The sequence below is a fragment of the Conger conger genome, chromosome 4 (assembly GCF_963514075.1).
Source record: "Conger conger chromosome 4, fConCon1.1, whole genome shotgun sequence".
NCBI classification, from domain to species: Eukaryota; Metazoa; Chordata; class Actinopteri; order Anguilliformes; family Congridae; genus Conger; species Conger conger.
In genome coordinates, this window is record NC_083763.1 from 15,237,446 (window position 1) to 15,250,610 (window position 13,165).

General features: G+C 43.8%; 1 long non-coding RNA gene across 1 annotated transcript; it reads left to right on the top strand.

The window, feature by feature from the left end:
• Positions 1-7,721: 7,721 nt before the first annotated feature.
• Positions 7,722-10,189, top strand: LOC133126159 (uncharacterized). Its single transcript, XR_009708509.1, has 3 exons — positions 7,722-7,737; positions 9,760-9,860; positions 10,129-10,189. It is a non-coding gene; the product is annotated as an uncharacterized LOC133126159 (long non-coding RNA).
• Positions 10,190-13,165: the final 2,976 nt, after the last annotated feature.

Consider the following 13,165-nt stretch of genomic DNA (forward strand, 5'->3'; position numbering starts at 1 on the left):
AAGCAGATGTATCAGTGCACATTTGTCTTTGACTCACTACAGGACCCAGAGGTTACCTCACACAGTCACACAGGGGGAAGGGGAAGAATGTTTACACCTCAACAGGAGGATACAATAGTTGGGATGGTCATTGTCAACAACAGCATCAGGCTAAGAGAAATCCGCAACAACATAATCGCAGACAAGAACATATTTCCAAACACTGACAGTGTAAGCACTACAACCATTTCAAGAGTGCTACAGAAACATCAGATCAGGATGAAACAGTTGTACACTGTCCCCTTTGACAGGAACTCTGAGGGTGTCAAGGAACTCAGGTACCAATATGAAGTTTATGAAGGTATATGTGAAGGTTTAGGACCACCACCCACATGAACAGATGTCACTTCTAGATGCAATGGCTGCTGGGTGTATGGACATACCAGTAGAACACATCCAGGGCTGGATAAGGCACGCAAAAAGATGTTTTCCTCGGTGTGTAGCAAGAGATAACATTCGGAGTGATGTTGATGAAAATCTATAGCCAAATGCAGAGGACAGGATGGATGGGCCAGGCCAACAGTGGACTTCTGATACTGATAGGCAGACAATATATGTGCCAATTACTGTATATAGTGGAAATATTGCTATTTGGTATGTATTTGTTATTGATTGTAATGCATTTTGAGTAATTGATTGTATTGTATTTTTCTCTTCTGAATTACAGTATATTGCACTGTGAGAATAAACGTCAAAATACTATAACCCTCTGAAGAATACTGTTGCTTTTGTGATTTGTTTCTTTATCATATATTGTTTTACATTACACAGTAAAAATAGTTATTCTGGGTTTCCAATATAGTAAAACATTCATTCATTTACAGTTTACTGTAAATTTACCACACTCAGTCATGACATCTATTATGAGAGGCAAACCAACAGATCAAAAGTTTCTTTAGCTGCTTGGCTTGAAATATTTGTGGATGCAAAAATAGGAATGGGAAAACACATAATATATGTATTTACTGTTCTATTACAACTCAGGACTGGGTCCATCCGTGTTTTTACTGTTCTATACCAATACTGATTACAGTCCAAATATGCAAAAAGATGTACATTTAATTTAGATTTTTTTTTTTTTCATATTCCATCAATTTCACCAGAATGTGGTTATTTATAAAAATTTGGCATGTGAATCTGTGGTTCTTAAAGTGGGGGGAGATTGGGGGTGCACAGAGAGGGTTACAGGACATAAAAAGGAACCAGAAACCACAAAAAAAATGGCATCCAAATAGAAGCAGAGTTAAATCGTTGTCGCTCTCCTGTTCCCCGGCCACCTGCTCCGCTTCCTGGGATGGCCCCGCCATTTCCCCTTCTGTTCCTGTTCCTGTTCGGCAGGGGCAGGCTCCTCCGGGGCCTTCCTCTTTCTACCTTTTCCTGTGGAAGGAGAGAGAGCAGGGTTCCATATTCAAACAGCATCTCTGAGCAACAGAACACTGATCAGTATTGTCTGCTAGGTCGTCATGGGAACAGTTAGGATATGGGGTGGAGTAAACCTGGTCTTACATCAGCATTCAGACTCAGGACCTGTACATACAGGCCCAGGACTTATGGGTAATGCGGTCCAGTGATCAGTAACAGAAGTAGAACAGTGAATATATTATCATGGTCCCTTCCATTGCAATGACTCCAGAACAAATTCGGTTAGCATATGGGCATGGGAACCTGACCTTATGTCAGCATTCAGACTCAGAACCTGTGCATGCAGGTCCAGATTATAGTTCATAGTTAATGCTATCCACTCATCAGTAACAGAAGTAGCATTTTACCATAGAGGCAGAGGCAGCCCAGCCCCAATCCTGAATTTCTAGTGCCGCAAGTAAATTAAGCTGAGGCCTGTGTTATCTTAAAAAACATTTGACCTCAACAGTACAACAAACAAAACATTAATCTTCTATAGTAGGGCCCCAAAGAAAACCAGACTGTTTTATCTTTGTTTTATCTTTAACACAGAGGCAGCAAGGTTTGATAAAGACACTGTTTCTCAAATACAACACTATCACCCTCATCATTTTGCTGCCTCTGGTGATTGCTTACTTCCGCTTTCATGTCATGTCAACTTATAATATGGCCGTTATACCTTGTATTTTATACCTAAATCTAGAACTTTGAATTTGTATGCGTCTCGGAATTATAGTTCCTCAACTTGTAGTTGTCTTGGCATGGTAGTTACAGACTTGGTCTATCTACCTTGTATACTGGTGTTCATGGCCTTACAACCAATCATATACTGCATGAATTGTACCTTATCTGACAGGTTCGGTTGTTGTATGACCTTGATATGCACCGTTCTGTACGTTGGTTTGGATAAATGCGTCTGCCAAATAAAATGTAATATGGAGCATATTTGGTCGTCGTTCGTAGATTCAGAGAGAGTTATGGGAGTCTCTCGCAGGGTTGTTCCCAAACGCACCCGCAGTGAGTGGTGACGGATGACTAGCTTCACGGTATGTGAGACCGAGATGCTGGCACAGATATTGGAAAATTAGCTGAGGCCGTAGTAATTAGCCGTAGTAAAGTACCAAGAACCGGTGGTACGTGCGCATGCACGTGCTGCAACACTGAGCCCCCGTTGCACTGTAAACCTGAGAACACATACAAAGGCCATGCACCGCTGCCAAAATAAATCCTAGGGGAAGCACTGCAACGAACATATCAAAGAGAATTTACACAGCGCTTTCCCTTCCCAGGGCTCCAGACGATAACAAAGTCTAACGTTTTTGTCCAAGAGGATAATTGAAATGCAATTAATATGACAAATATAAAAGAGTTTAGGCAGTTTGGCATTTGCCTGGTTGTTTAGACAGGGCAGTCTGAGGCGCAGTCTGAGGTCACCTGTAGCAACAGCCTGGGGTCACCTGTACCAAGAACCATGGGCTCAAAGGCTCAGAGAACCAGGTTCATACTCCCCGGCTGACAGATTCACCTGTGTCAGAACTGCCTTCATGGGGCTGATTCAGGTTTAATCTGAAAATGATGCCTGACAGGCAAATCTTATCCAAGCACGTACAAGTGCTAAAACAATAATGCCTGTCTATTTAGTCTTTATTTACAAGCAGAGGGTGAAACACAGATGCAAAGAAAGAAATAGAAAGAGAGAGAAAGAGAAGAAATCAAGAGGGAAACATAAGGGAGAGACTTCATACATTCAATTGTCCATTAAAACCCAAACCTCAACATGACCGTGTACTTGAATTTCTTCTTAATTTGCACAATTAAAATAATAAAAAAGAACCAAACTATCCATAAATCATTGGCTCAACCTGTTAACTAATCACACAGCTTAAATCAGCTCTTCGAGAACGGTATACCCGATCGCCCTTTCGGCAATTCACAATTACCCGGTCTTGTCTGACTTGTTTGTCGAGTCGAAGTAATCAGCATAAATGAGGCAAACCCTATTGCCCCGCTCAAAAAACATGGGTGCTGGAGGACTGCATTCATGACCACTGAACAAGTACAGACCTGACTACCTGAGGTGGAAAATCCAGGTTCAGAGCCACAGCCACCCGCCTAAATTAATTTTCGAGACATACATTAGTTAACGTTCACTCTGCATATGCTTGCTAAATTGCTTGTATTATCCAATTTTCACTGGACAAACCAATATAAATATTCTGAATACTTTTTCACATCGGGAGCCAACTTAGAAACGTATACCTTTAGGGGCCTGTCAAATACACATATTAGTATAGCCTAGATGACAACAGACTCATTTCAGGACCAACCTCAGGACCAACACTCATTTTGGTTTAAAGGCCCGGACACACCAAACCGATGGTCGGCGTCGGAGCCCCCGGAGCCGTCGATGAGAGAGCTCTGAACATGTTGAATCGGCGTCGGAGCCGGAAAAGACTCGGCCGACAGGGCGCCACCGACGTCCGACGGCCGACCGTCGGTTTGGTGTGTCCGGGCCTTAAGAAACACTGTTAACACCTCACTGGCTGTTCGTTCAGCTCTAACAGAGGTGTGACTGTGGGGGGGGGGGTTATTCCTGGAGGGTTATTATTTTAATTTCAGTTACCAAGAATTGCAAAAGTGAAAATGTCAAATATTGTACATGAAACTATAACTGAACTTGAAAAAAAGGAAAAAATAAAAAAAAGGACATGGATCTTCATAGATCATTCATGAACATATCAAGAATAAATGTGCACATTGTTTAACCTCCATTTAAAAACAGGACACAAATAAATGGGTCAACTTGGGGGAAAAAAAGAGTAAAAACAATTCCCAGCAATGACTGGAGTTTTCCGAGAGCAGCTGTAGCTACAAACGTGCTGGCTGACATTTTTAATCCAGTCTCAAGATTCTGCCGCCACTTGACACCAGCACAAAAAAAAGAAAATCTATTAATTTTATTTTGTAACCATGGGATAACCTGTAGCCTAGTGGCTAAGGTACATGACAGGGACCCAGAAGGTTGATGGTTCAAGTGGTGAAGCCATGAGAGGATCTGCCCAACTGTTGGGCCCTTGAGCAAGGCCTTTAACCCCTCATTGCTCCATGGGTCCTGCTTAGTCAAATCAACTGCAAGTCACTTTGGCTACTATATGTGACGTCATTTCAGTGTGGATTTATTTAAGAATGTTTCTGGAGGAGAGAAAAACCCAATTAGACTGCGCTGGTTTTTTCCAGACTGTTCCGGAACTCACCGCCGGGCTCCCGGTCCTGCAGCCTCTGGGTCTGGCGGATTTCGGACTCTGCGTCAGCCTCCAGGTCCAACTCGGAGAAGATATCCTGCGCAGACAGGAAGTGGGGGAGGGGCAGTCAGCTAATCACACCGAGAAACTGCATCTGCAGGGCCCGGGGGGACATTCCTGTGGAACAGTTGTGTGCATCTTGGCTTCCTGATAAGACCGATAATGGCCCAAAGGATAGATCTATCACAGGACATCGTGGAAGAAACCACAGGACATTATTCCTGGAGATTAAGGATGTTTCCGAATCTGAATCCAAATGCGATATTCGGCAAAACACAAATAATGTGTTTTATTTGAATATTTGTTCCTTCTGAATTCCTTCAATATTATTCGTATTCGAAAGCCTATCAATATAGCTACAAAAACAGCTGAAAATAGCTTGTTTGACATTTACTTTTGGTCGCCAGGACATCTGGAGATCGGCTCTGTGGACATTCTGAGGGGGCAGGGTCAAGACAAGACTTGTTCTGGACAAAATGTGCGTGAACGCTCTGCCCTGCAATAATCAAAGCCAAATGCCTGTGTGTGGGCTCATCAGAGACTGCAGCTATTGGCTTTGTGTGTTTCTCACACACACACAAACACACACACACACACACACACACAAACACACAGTCAAGTCACACACACATGCATACACGCCCACACACCTTGCTGAACCAGAGGCTGGTTTCTTCTCTCTTCTCCTCCTTTCCCTCCAGCTCCACCAGCAGTTCATTCCCCTCTCCTTCCTCCTCCCCCTGCTCCACACTGAAGGACACCCTGGAGCATTTCAGGGAGGAGTGCAGAAACAGTCCAAGAGGGCAGGAAATCACTACTTTGGTGCGTCAGTTTACATAACTTTCAAACACCTGTACTGTAAATCACCCTATTCTCCTAAATCCAGGAAATTAAGCAGAATCAGTGGCCATTAAACAAACAGCTGCTAGTGGTTTGACTCGTGCACAACACACTGTGCTGATTGACAGCTCATCAGCATGTCAGCCAATCACATTCCTGGGGTCACCTGTAGCAACAGCCTGGGGTCACCTGTACCAAGAACCATGGGCTCAGAGAACCAGGTTCATACTCCCCGGCTGACAGATTCACCTGTGTCAGAACTGCCTTCATGGGGCTGATTCAGGTTTAATCTGAAAATGATGCCTGACAGGCAAATCTTATCCAAGCACGTACAAGTGCTAAAACAATAACGCCTGTCAATTAAGTATTTATTTAGAAGCAGAGGGTGAAACACAGATGCAAAGAAAGAAATGGAAAGAGAGAGAAAGAGAAGAAATCAAGAGAGAAACATAAGGGAGAGACTTCATAGATTCAATTGTCCACTAAAACCCAAACCTCAACATGACCGTGTACTTGAATTTCTTCTTAATATGCACAATTAAAATAATAAAAAAAGAACCAAACTATCCATAAATCATTGGCTCAACCTGTTAACTAATCACACAGCTTAAGAAAAACTTAAATCAGCTCTTCGACAACATTATACCCGATCGCCCTTTCGGCAATTCACAATAACCCGGTCTTGTCTGACTTGTTTGTCTAGTCGAAGTAATTTCTGATCGAATTCCCTTAACACCACGACACTATATGGAAAGGCAGATTAGAGGGCAAGTACGAATGGATTACACTTCCTCACCAGTTGGCCAAAGGGGTGTTTTCAGTAGGCGTGGCTTCTCACAATAAGGGCATACAACTTCCTGGAGAATCCACCAACAAAATGTGTGAGACTATCAGCATAAATGAGGAAAACCGTATTGCCCCGCTCAAAAAACATGGGTGCTGGAGGACTGCATTCATGACCACTGAACAAGTACAGACCTGACTACCTGAGGTGGAAAATCCAGGTTCAGAGCCACAGCCAGGAGGTAGGACCAATGAGTGAAATCAGAGCTCATGGGTGGAAGAATACACAGCAGGACTTTTACTTCCTGACTTTACACCTCTACTCATGTATCGTCAGTTATATCCAACGTGTTCTTTCTCTCTCTCCTCGATTTCCTCCAGGTCATCCGAGTCCAGGTCTGAGGCCAAGGAGATGCGGTCGCCCTCATTGTCCCGCAGTGCCTGCAAGTTTAACTCCAGTCCTGGAGGGCCACAGTGTCTGCAGGTTTAACTCCAGTCCTGGAGGGCCGCAGTGTCTGCAGGTTTAACTCCAGTCCTGGAGGGCCACAGTGTCTGCAGGTTTACCTCCAGTCCTGGAGGGCCGCAGTGTCTGCAAGTTTTTCTTTCAACCAGCGGCCACATAAGGCATTGGAAGAAAAGGTGTGCAGACACTTTAGCCAATAACGTAAACAAAGCACAAAAACCAGAACACACAGTGGCCCTCCAGGATTTGAGTCAGAGAATGCTGGCATAGAGGTTATCCAGCACCACAGCAAGCTAGGGCCTCTCCCCACTAAATCAGTTAAGATGTGAATCTATTTCACACCAAAACTAAAAGAATGCAATTTTCAAATCGCAAAGGCTGAATTTTTTTATTAGCCTTTTGGCATCATTTCATTTGTTCCAATACACCAGGCTAACTTAGACAAAGTATTTGAATCCAAAACAAATGACATTTGAAACCAGGTCTGTATAACAGTCTCTCTTCAACAACATTAAGCCCTTTAGAATGCAACAACATTCAATAAAATCTCCTTTTGTTCAGCTTGTAGAAATTAGGCACCTCAACTCCTAATGTTTACATTCCATACTTGGAGGATACATGATTCCCCTCCTCCCACCCCCCCACCCCCCAATTGCTTCCTTATCTTTCTTTCAGCACAGTGGTTCCCAAACCCTTTCCTGGGTGTCACAATGTTGAACTTTTGTTGTTGACCACTAGATGTCACTAAACCTGATTTTGTCTTTACTGAGTTTTACTGCCTAATTATGCCTCTTAACAGATCCATCTGCTCTCTGTTATCTGGTCATGTAATTTGTTCAGCCAATTATCTCACAGTATTTAAGCCTGGTCTTTTCACTCTGTCTTTGTTGAGTCTTCACTGAATGCTCTGTGAGTAACTTTTGCCTTGACCTCTGTAAAACTTTAACTCTGATTGCCTTACCTGTTCTTTGACCCTGGACTGTTTACCCTGTGATATTTGGATTACCCTGTGGATTAACTGTCAGCTGTTTTTTGCCTTCTTTCTGGATTTAAGGACTGAACTTTTTGCGTTTGGATTTTGTACAGTATCGTCTGAGCTTTTTGGAACTTTGACTTTTTGTGGAATAAAACTTTGAACTTAACCTGCTGTTGCTTCACAATTGAGTCACCCTCAATTCTCATATTTAACCATTAACAACATTTTTCCCAGTACAGTTTGGAATCCTTTCTCAGTCCTTCCCAAACAGATTCAGTTTTCCTTTTTTTGGATTCCCCCAGAAAAAAATTATAATAAAAAATACCAATAAAAATGATAAACACATTCCACAAAAAAAAAAGATGGCACATCTGTTTTAACACATTTAAAATGATCAAATAATCAAGATGTTTCACAGCAAAAAGACAAGCTGAACATTCAATGAAATGTCAGATAAGCCCCTATGATACTGAGCTTCACTCTCTGGCTTCACATGCTGAATGTGGGCCACTTCAGCGCTCGCTCACCTCGTTGGCTTTGCCCAGGAAATCCACGGGGTTCTCGGCCTTGAGAAACTCTGTCACCATGAAGGTGTGGTAGAGAGTGAGGTCACCGTCTGCGTAGCCCTCTGCCTGTAAGACAACAACGATCAGTCCCGTGAAGAACCAGCTGACAGACGCACGGTCGTAATGCGGAAGCAAATGCTCACTTCAGCAATGAGGACACGTGGACAGGTACCAGCGCAGTCACAGGGGGGCACGAGCACACATCGCCACGGTAACTTTACTGGTCAGAAAGCCACACAAACCCCCAGCAGTGAGGTCACACAATTGATAGCAAGGACACGACATAATTCTTCAGAGTGAGTTAGCAGGATAGGAGAGGTCATAAATGGAAATTGGCAATGGATAAATTCCCCACAGAGTAGTCACTGTGTTGAATAACTTGGCAGGTCATGTAGTGGAGGCAGAAACACTGGGGGGGTTTTCAAGACCAGGCTTCATACGGAGCTAGATACTATTTAGCTGCATTTACATTACATTATTGGCATTTGGCAGACGCGACGTACAACAAAGTGCATACCCATAACCAGGGATAAGTTCGCTGAAAGACCCTAGAGGGAAGTACAATTTCAACTGCTACCTGTACAACAAAGATAAGGACGAGGGCCAATTTTTTTTTTTTTTTGAACAATGAAACAAACAAACAAACAAACAACAGAGCAAAAGTGACCAAAGTTAACTATCCAAACACTGCTTACCTAGCCAACTAAAAATACCGATACACAAAGCAAGTCACAGAGACAACAATTAAGGTTCACAGGGAGGTAGGGAGGGATGGGGAGACGTGCTGCTTGAAGAGGTGTGTCTTCAGCTTGCGCTTGAAGGTGGGGAGAGATTCTACAGTTCTGACCTCAACGGGGAGTTTGTTCCACCACCGTGGAGCCAGAACAGACAGTAGTCGTGAGCGAGAGGGGGAGGTGCCAAGCGGCCTGTGGAGGCTGAACGAAGAGGTCTGGCAGGGGTGTAGGGTCTGATGATTTTTTGTAGATAAGCTGGGGAAGACCACTTAACTGCTTGGAAGGCTAGCACCAATGTTTTGAATTTGATGCGAGCCATGACAGGCAGCCAGTGGAGGGAAGTAAGCAGGGGGGTGACGTGTGAGTATTTGGGAAGCTGCTAGGCAAGCTAAGCAGTAGGTACACTGTAGAGGTAGGTGAGCATTGTGGGGCTGCATGGCCTGTTGCTTGTTATGTTATGATACTTGTACCTTTGGCTTCTTCACGGGTACCAGCTCCTTGACAGTCTTGGCATTTTTTATGATTATTTTTTTCTGGGGGAATCCAAAAAAAAGGAAAACTGAATCTGTTTGGGAAGGACTGAGAAAGGATTCCAAACTGTACTGGGAAAATGTTGTTAATGGTTAAATATGAGCTTTTTGCCTCTTTCTCTCAGATTTCCTTCGACAACCCTCAGCTGAGCTCCCATCCCTCCACCACTCCGGAGAGCCAGGAATGCTGCCGGGACATCAAGGTGCTGGGACGCAAGGAGCTCCGGTGAGGCCCTCCTTTTCCCCATCTTTTCCAATCAGAGGGCACCTTACTGACTGAAGAGTCAATCAGATAGCATCCCCGCCGCCTCTGTTGAGTGTAGTGGAAACTTCTAGAACATGGACTGTTGTTTTTTTTGGAAGGGTTAACCTGGTATGCTTCAGTAGATATCCTGCTGTAATGAATGGACTGTATATTTAAGAATTGACCCGTATCAGTTGTTCTGGATAAGAGACTCCTACATGCCTAAATGTCCTCTTCTGATCCCAACCAGGCTTCTGCTGTCCTGGAGGGGGAAGCTACGCAGGTTCCTGGCCAAAAAACTGAAGGACGAGGCAAAGCAACTGGACCAGGACTATCTCTGTGCTACCACTATATACTGTGTTTGTGCTGTTTGGTGCATGACTTTGTACATTGGCTTGGGGATGAACATGGGCAGGAGCTTTTTGCAGGACCCTATGGATCACTTTGTCCATGGCCGTGTGGATCACATTGTGCATGACCTTGTGGATCACTTTGTGCATGACCGTATGGATCACTTTGTGCATGACCGTATGGATCAGTTTGTGCATGACCGTATGGATCACTTTGTGCATGACCGTATGGATCACTTTGTGCATGACATGGTGCATGACCTGTTTTGTGTATGACCAGCATTGGTTTATGTTGTTTTGATTCATGGTTAATGTTGCTGATAACCCTGCAGGAAGCTATAATTCACTGGGGGGGTCTGACTCTATTTCACCCTTTCTTCTCTTCAGCTTGAGCTCCTGTGAAGGAGAGAGTGACACAGAGAAGGAGAGCAAGAAAAAGAGTGGCGAGAAGGCGGAGGAAGAGGAGGGTGAGGAGGAAGAGATGGACAGGAAGCTGGCGGAGATGAAGGCAGAGGAGGTGGCAGAACTGCGGCGGTAAGTTTCCTGTTCTGTGCTTTCCTTCCCTGAGCGATGCCTGGAAAGTAGCCGCTTTTAGAGCCTGATTAGCAAACTATCTAGTTCAGTGACATAGCTACAGATAGATCTGATAAAAATACTTAGAAGAAGAACTGCTTGTGAAGGTTATGTGTGCGTCATCTGCAGTTGGCTGAGCTGAACCCACAGGCTGCCCTGCGTTTTGTCACCGAGTGCATTGGGCGTACTCGCCTATATTGGTAAAACCCATTCTGCGTTGTGGTTGGCTTTCTGTTTCCTGTTTGTGAGTCTTTGACCTCATTATATAGTCCTATTTTCAATCTCCCTGTATTGTGTACATTGCAGCATTTGCCCATTTCATCCTTATGAACTACTAAAAGAACATTTTGGTAATTGAAAAACCCAAATGGGAGAATTGTGTGCATAGGGGAGATGTAAGAGACGTGTGTGTTTTTTGGAATGTGTGTTTTTTGGAGTGTGTGTTTTTTGGAATGTGTGTTTTTTGGAGATTTGGTGTCACGTTTCAGGTCTGTCTTGCCCTGTTTTTATGTTTTATCATTTGTCTTAGTCACGTATTGTCTTATCATGTATTATGTTAGTCTAGGTTCGTCATGTTGTTTAGTTTGTTTCTTGTTACGATTAATTTTCTTGTCATGTCTAGTTATGTTTCGTTATGATTATTTTACCTTGTTATGTTGAGTGGTTATCGTCTTAGTTCGTTTATTGTTATGTTTTGATTTATGTTTATTGTTACGCAGACTGGTCGTTGTTTAAACATACATACATATATTTCTTTCCGCAAACATTGCGTTCCGGCTTTCCTCTCTCTCTTTCTGTCACTCACACCCTAATTGTTTCTATTTGTCGATTTACTAAAACTACTAATGCTAGATCAGGATTGGGTAAAACTAACAGACTAATCATGTGTTCATGTTACCTTACGTTTCTCATGCATGTCATTTACTAATTTACTAATGCTAGGGCAGGATAAGTTTATTACTAACGATTACTAATTACCTTGTTAAACTTGTCATCCATCGCACCTGTTTTCCATTCCCTTGCTGCTCTCTAACTAATTGTCTACACCTGTCTACACCTGCATTTATAGCCCAGTCGCACTTCTGTTCATTGCGAAATTGTCTGCCTCTTGTCCGTCAAAGCAACTCTTGAGCATTGTTACCAGTGATTACACGTTAAGATCCAAGCCTGTTTATCGACCACCGTTATTGATTTCTGTTTCGTTGACCATCGTTTGTTTTTGACCACGTCCTCGCCTACTGCTTTTGTACCTTTGCCTCGCTGTTTGTTTTATGGTTTCGACTTCCGCATCGCCCTCAACTATGACTCTGCCTGCCGTCCGCCTGTACTGCTGCCCCGCTGACAGCTTCCCTGCTACCGGACCTCCCTGCACGTCTACCGACTACGAGTTTGCCTCTTCCCTCGGCACCGTGTTTTCTGTTTATTTATTGTTTTATTGGCTGGATCTACGTGTATGGACTTTGCTTGTTTTGACTACGCTCCTGGGATTCATCCCGAATAAAGCCCTGATGGGACTTTATTTTACTATTGTTTCTGAGTTGTGCATTTTGGGTCCAACCCCCACGCACCCGTCTCATTTGGGGGATGTCTCCCGTACCCTGGGAGAAGGCATCATGCTGCCAGTTGGCTCCTACATTGGGAGCGCCGTCGTTCAGAACAACATCCACCTTACTTTCTCAGAGCCTGGGGAGAGTTCACAACAGTGTGAGCCATGACACAGCTCTGCTCCACCAACCCAGAGGAATCACTCACACCACTGCAAAGTCCATAGAAGAACCATGTTGAACCCTGAGGGGTAATTTATCCTTTGCATTTGAGTTAGTTTTACAACTATTGTTTTGTATTGCCACCCCTACCAAAATGCCCTGATATTGGTTGGCCTACATTAAAATAACTATAACCTTCTCTCTCTTTTTCAGTATTTGTTTGTGTCACTGAGGAACCGGGAGTCCTGCTACAAGCTCCTGCTCTCTGTTTGTCCTCAGCTGGAGGTACGTAGAGTTCAGTGTTCCCTCTGTCCTGAAATACCAAACCAAACCCTTTAGACCAGGGGTCTTCAGATCACAGTCCTTAAGGGCGAAGAACCGTTGGTTTTCCACCCTCCCTTTACTTGGGAGTCAGGTGTGAAGATAGTCTGGCCAATCTGTAGCACCAATTGTTCAGTTAATTATCCAGGAGAAAAGAAAACCAGGGCCGGATTTGGATTTGAGGGCCACATTTGATGATCCTTAGTAATTCTCAGGCATATCCAGGAATGGATTTGTTGTTTTCTAAAGTATTTCAGTTACATCTATTGACTTTTTCTTTTGTCTGCTGCCCTCTGCAGGATGGCAGTACCAACAGCAGCCCGATCTTCTCCTCTGT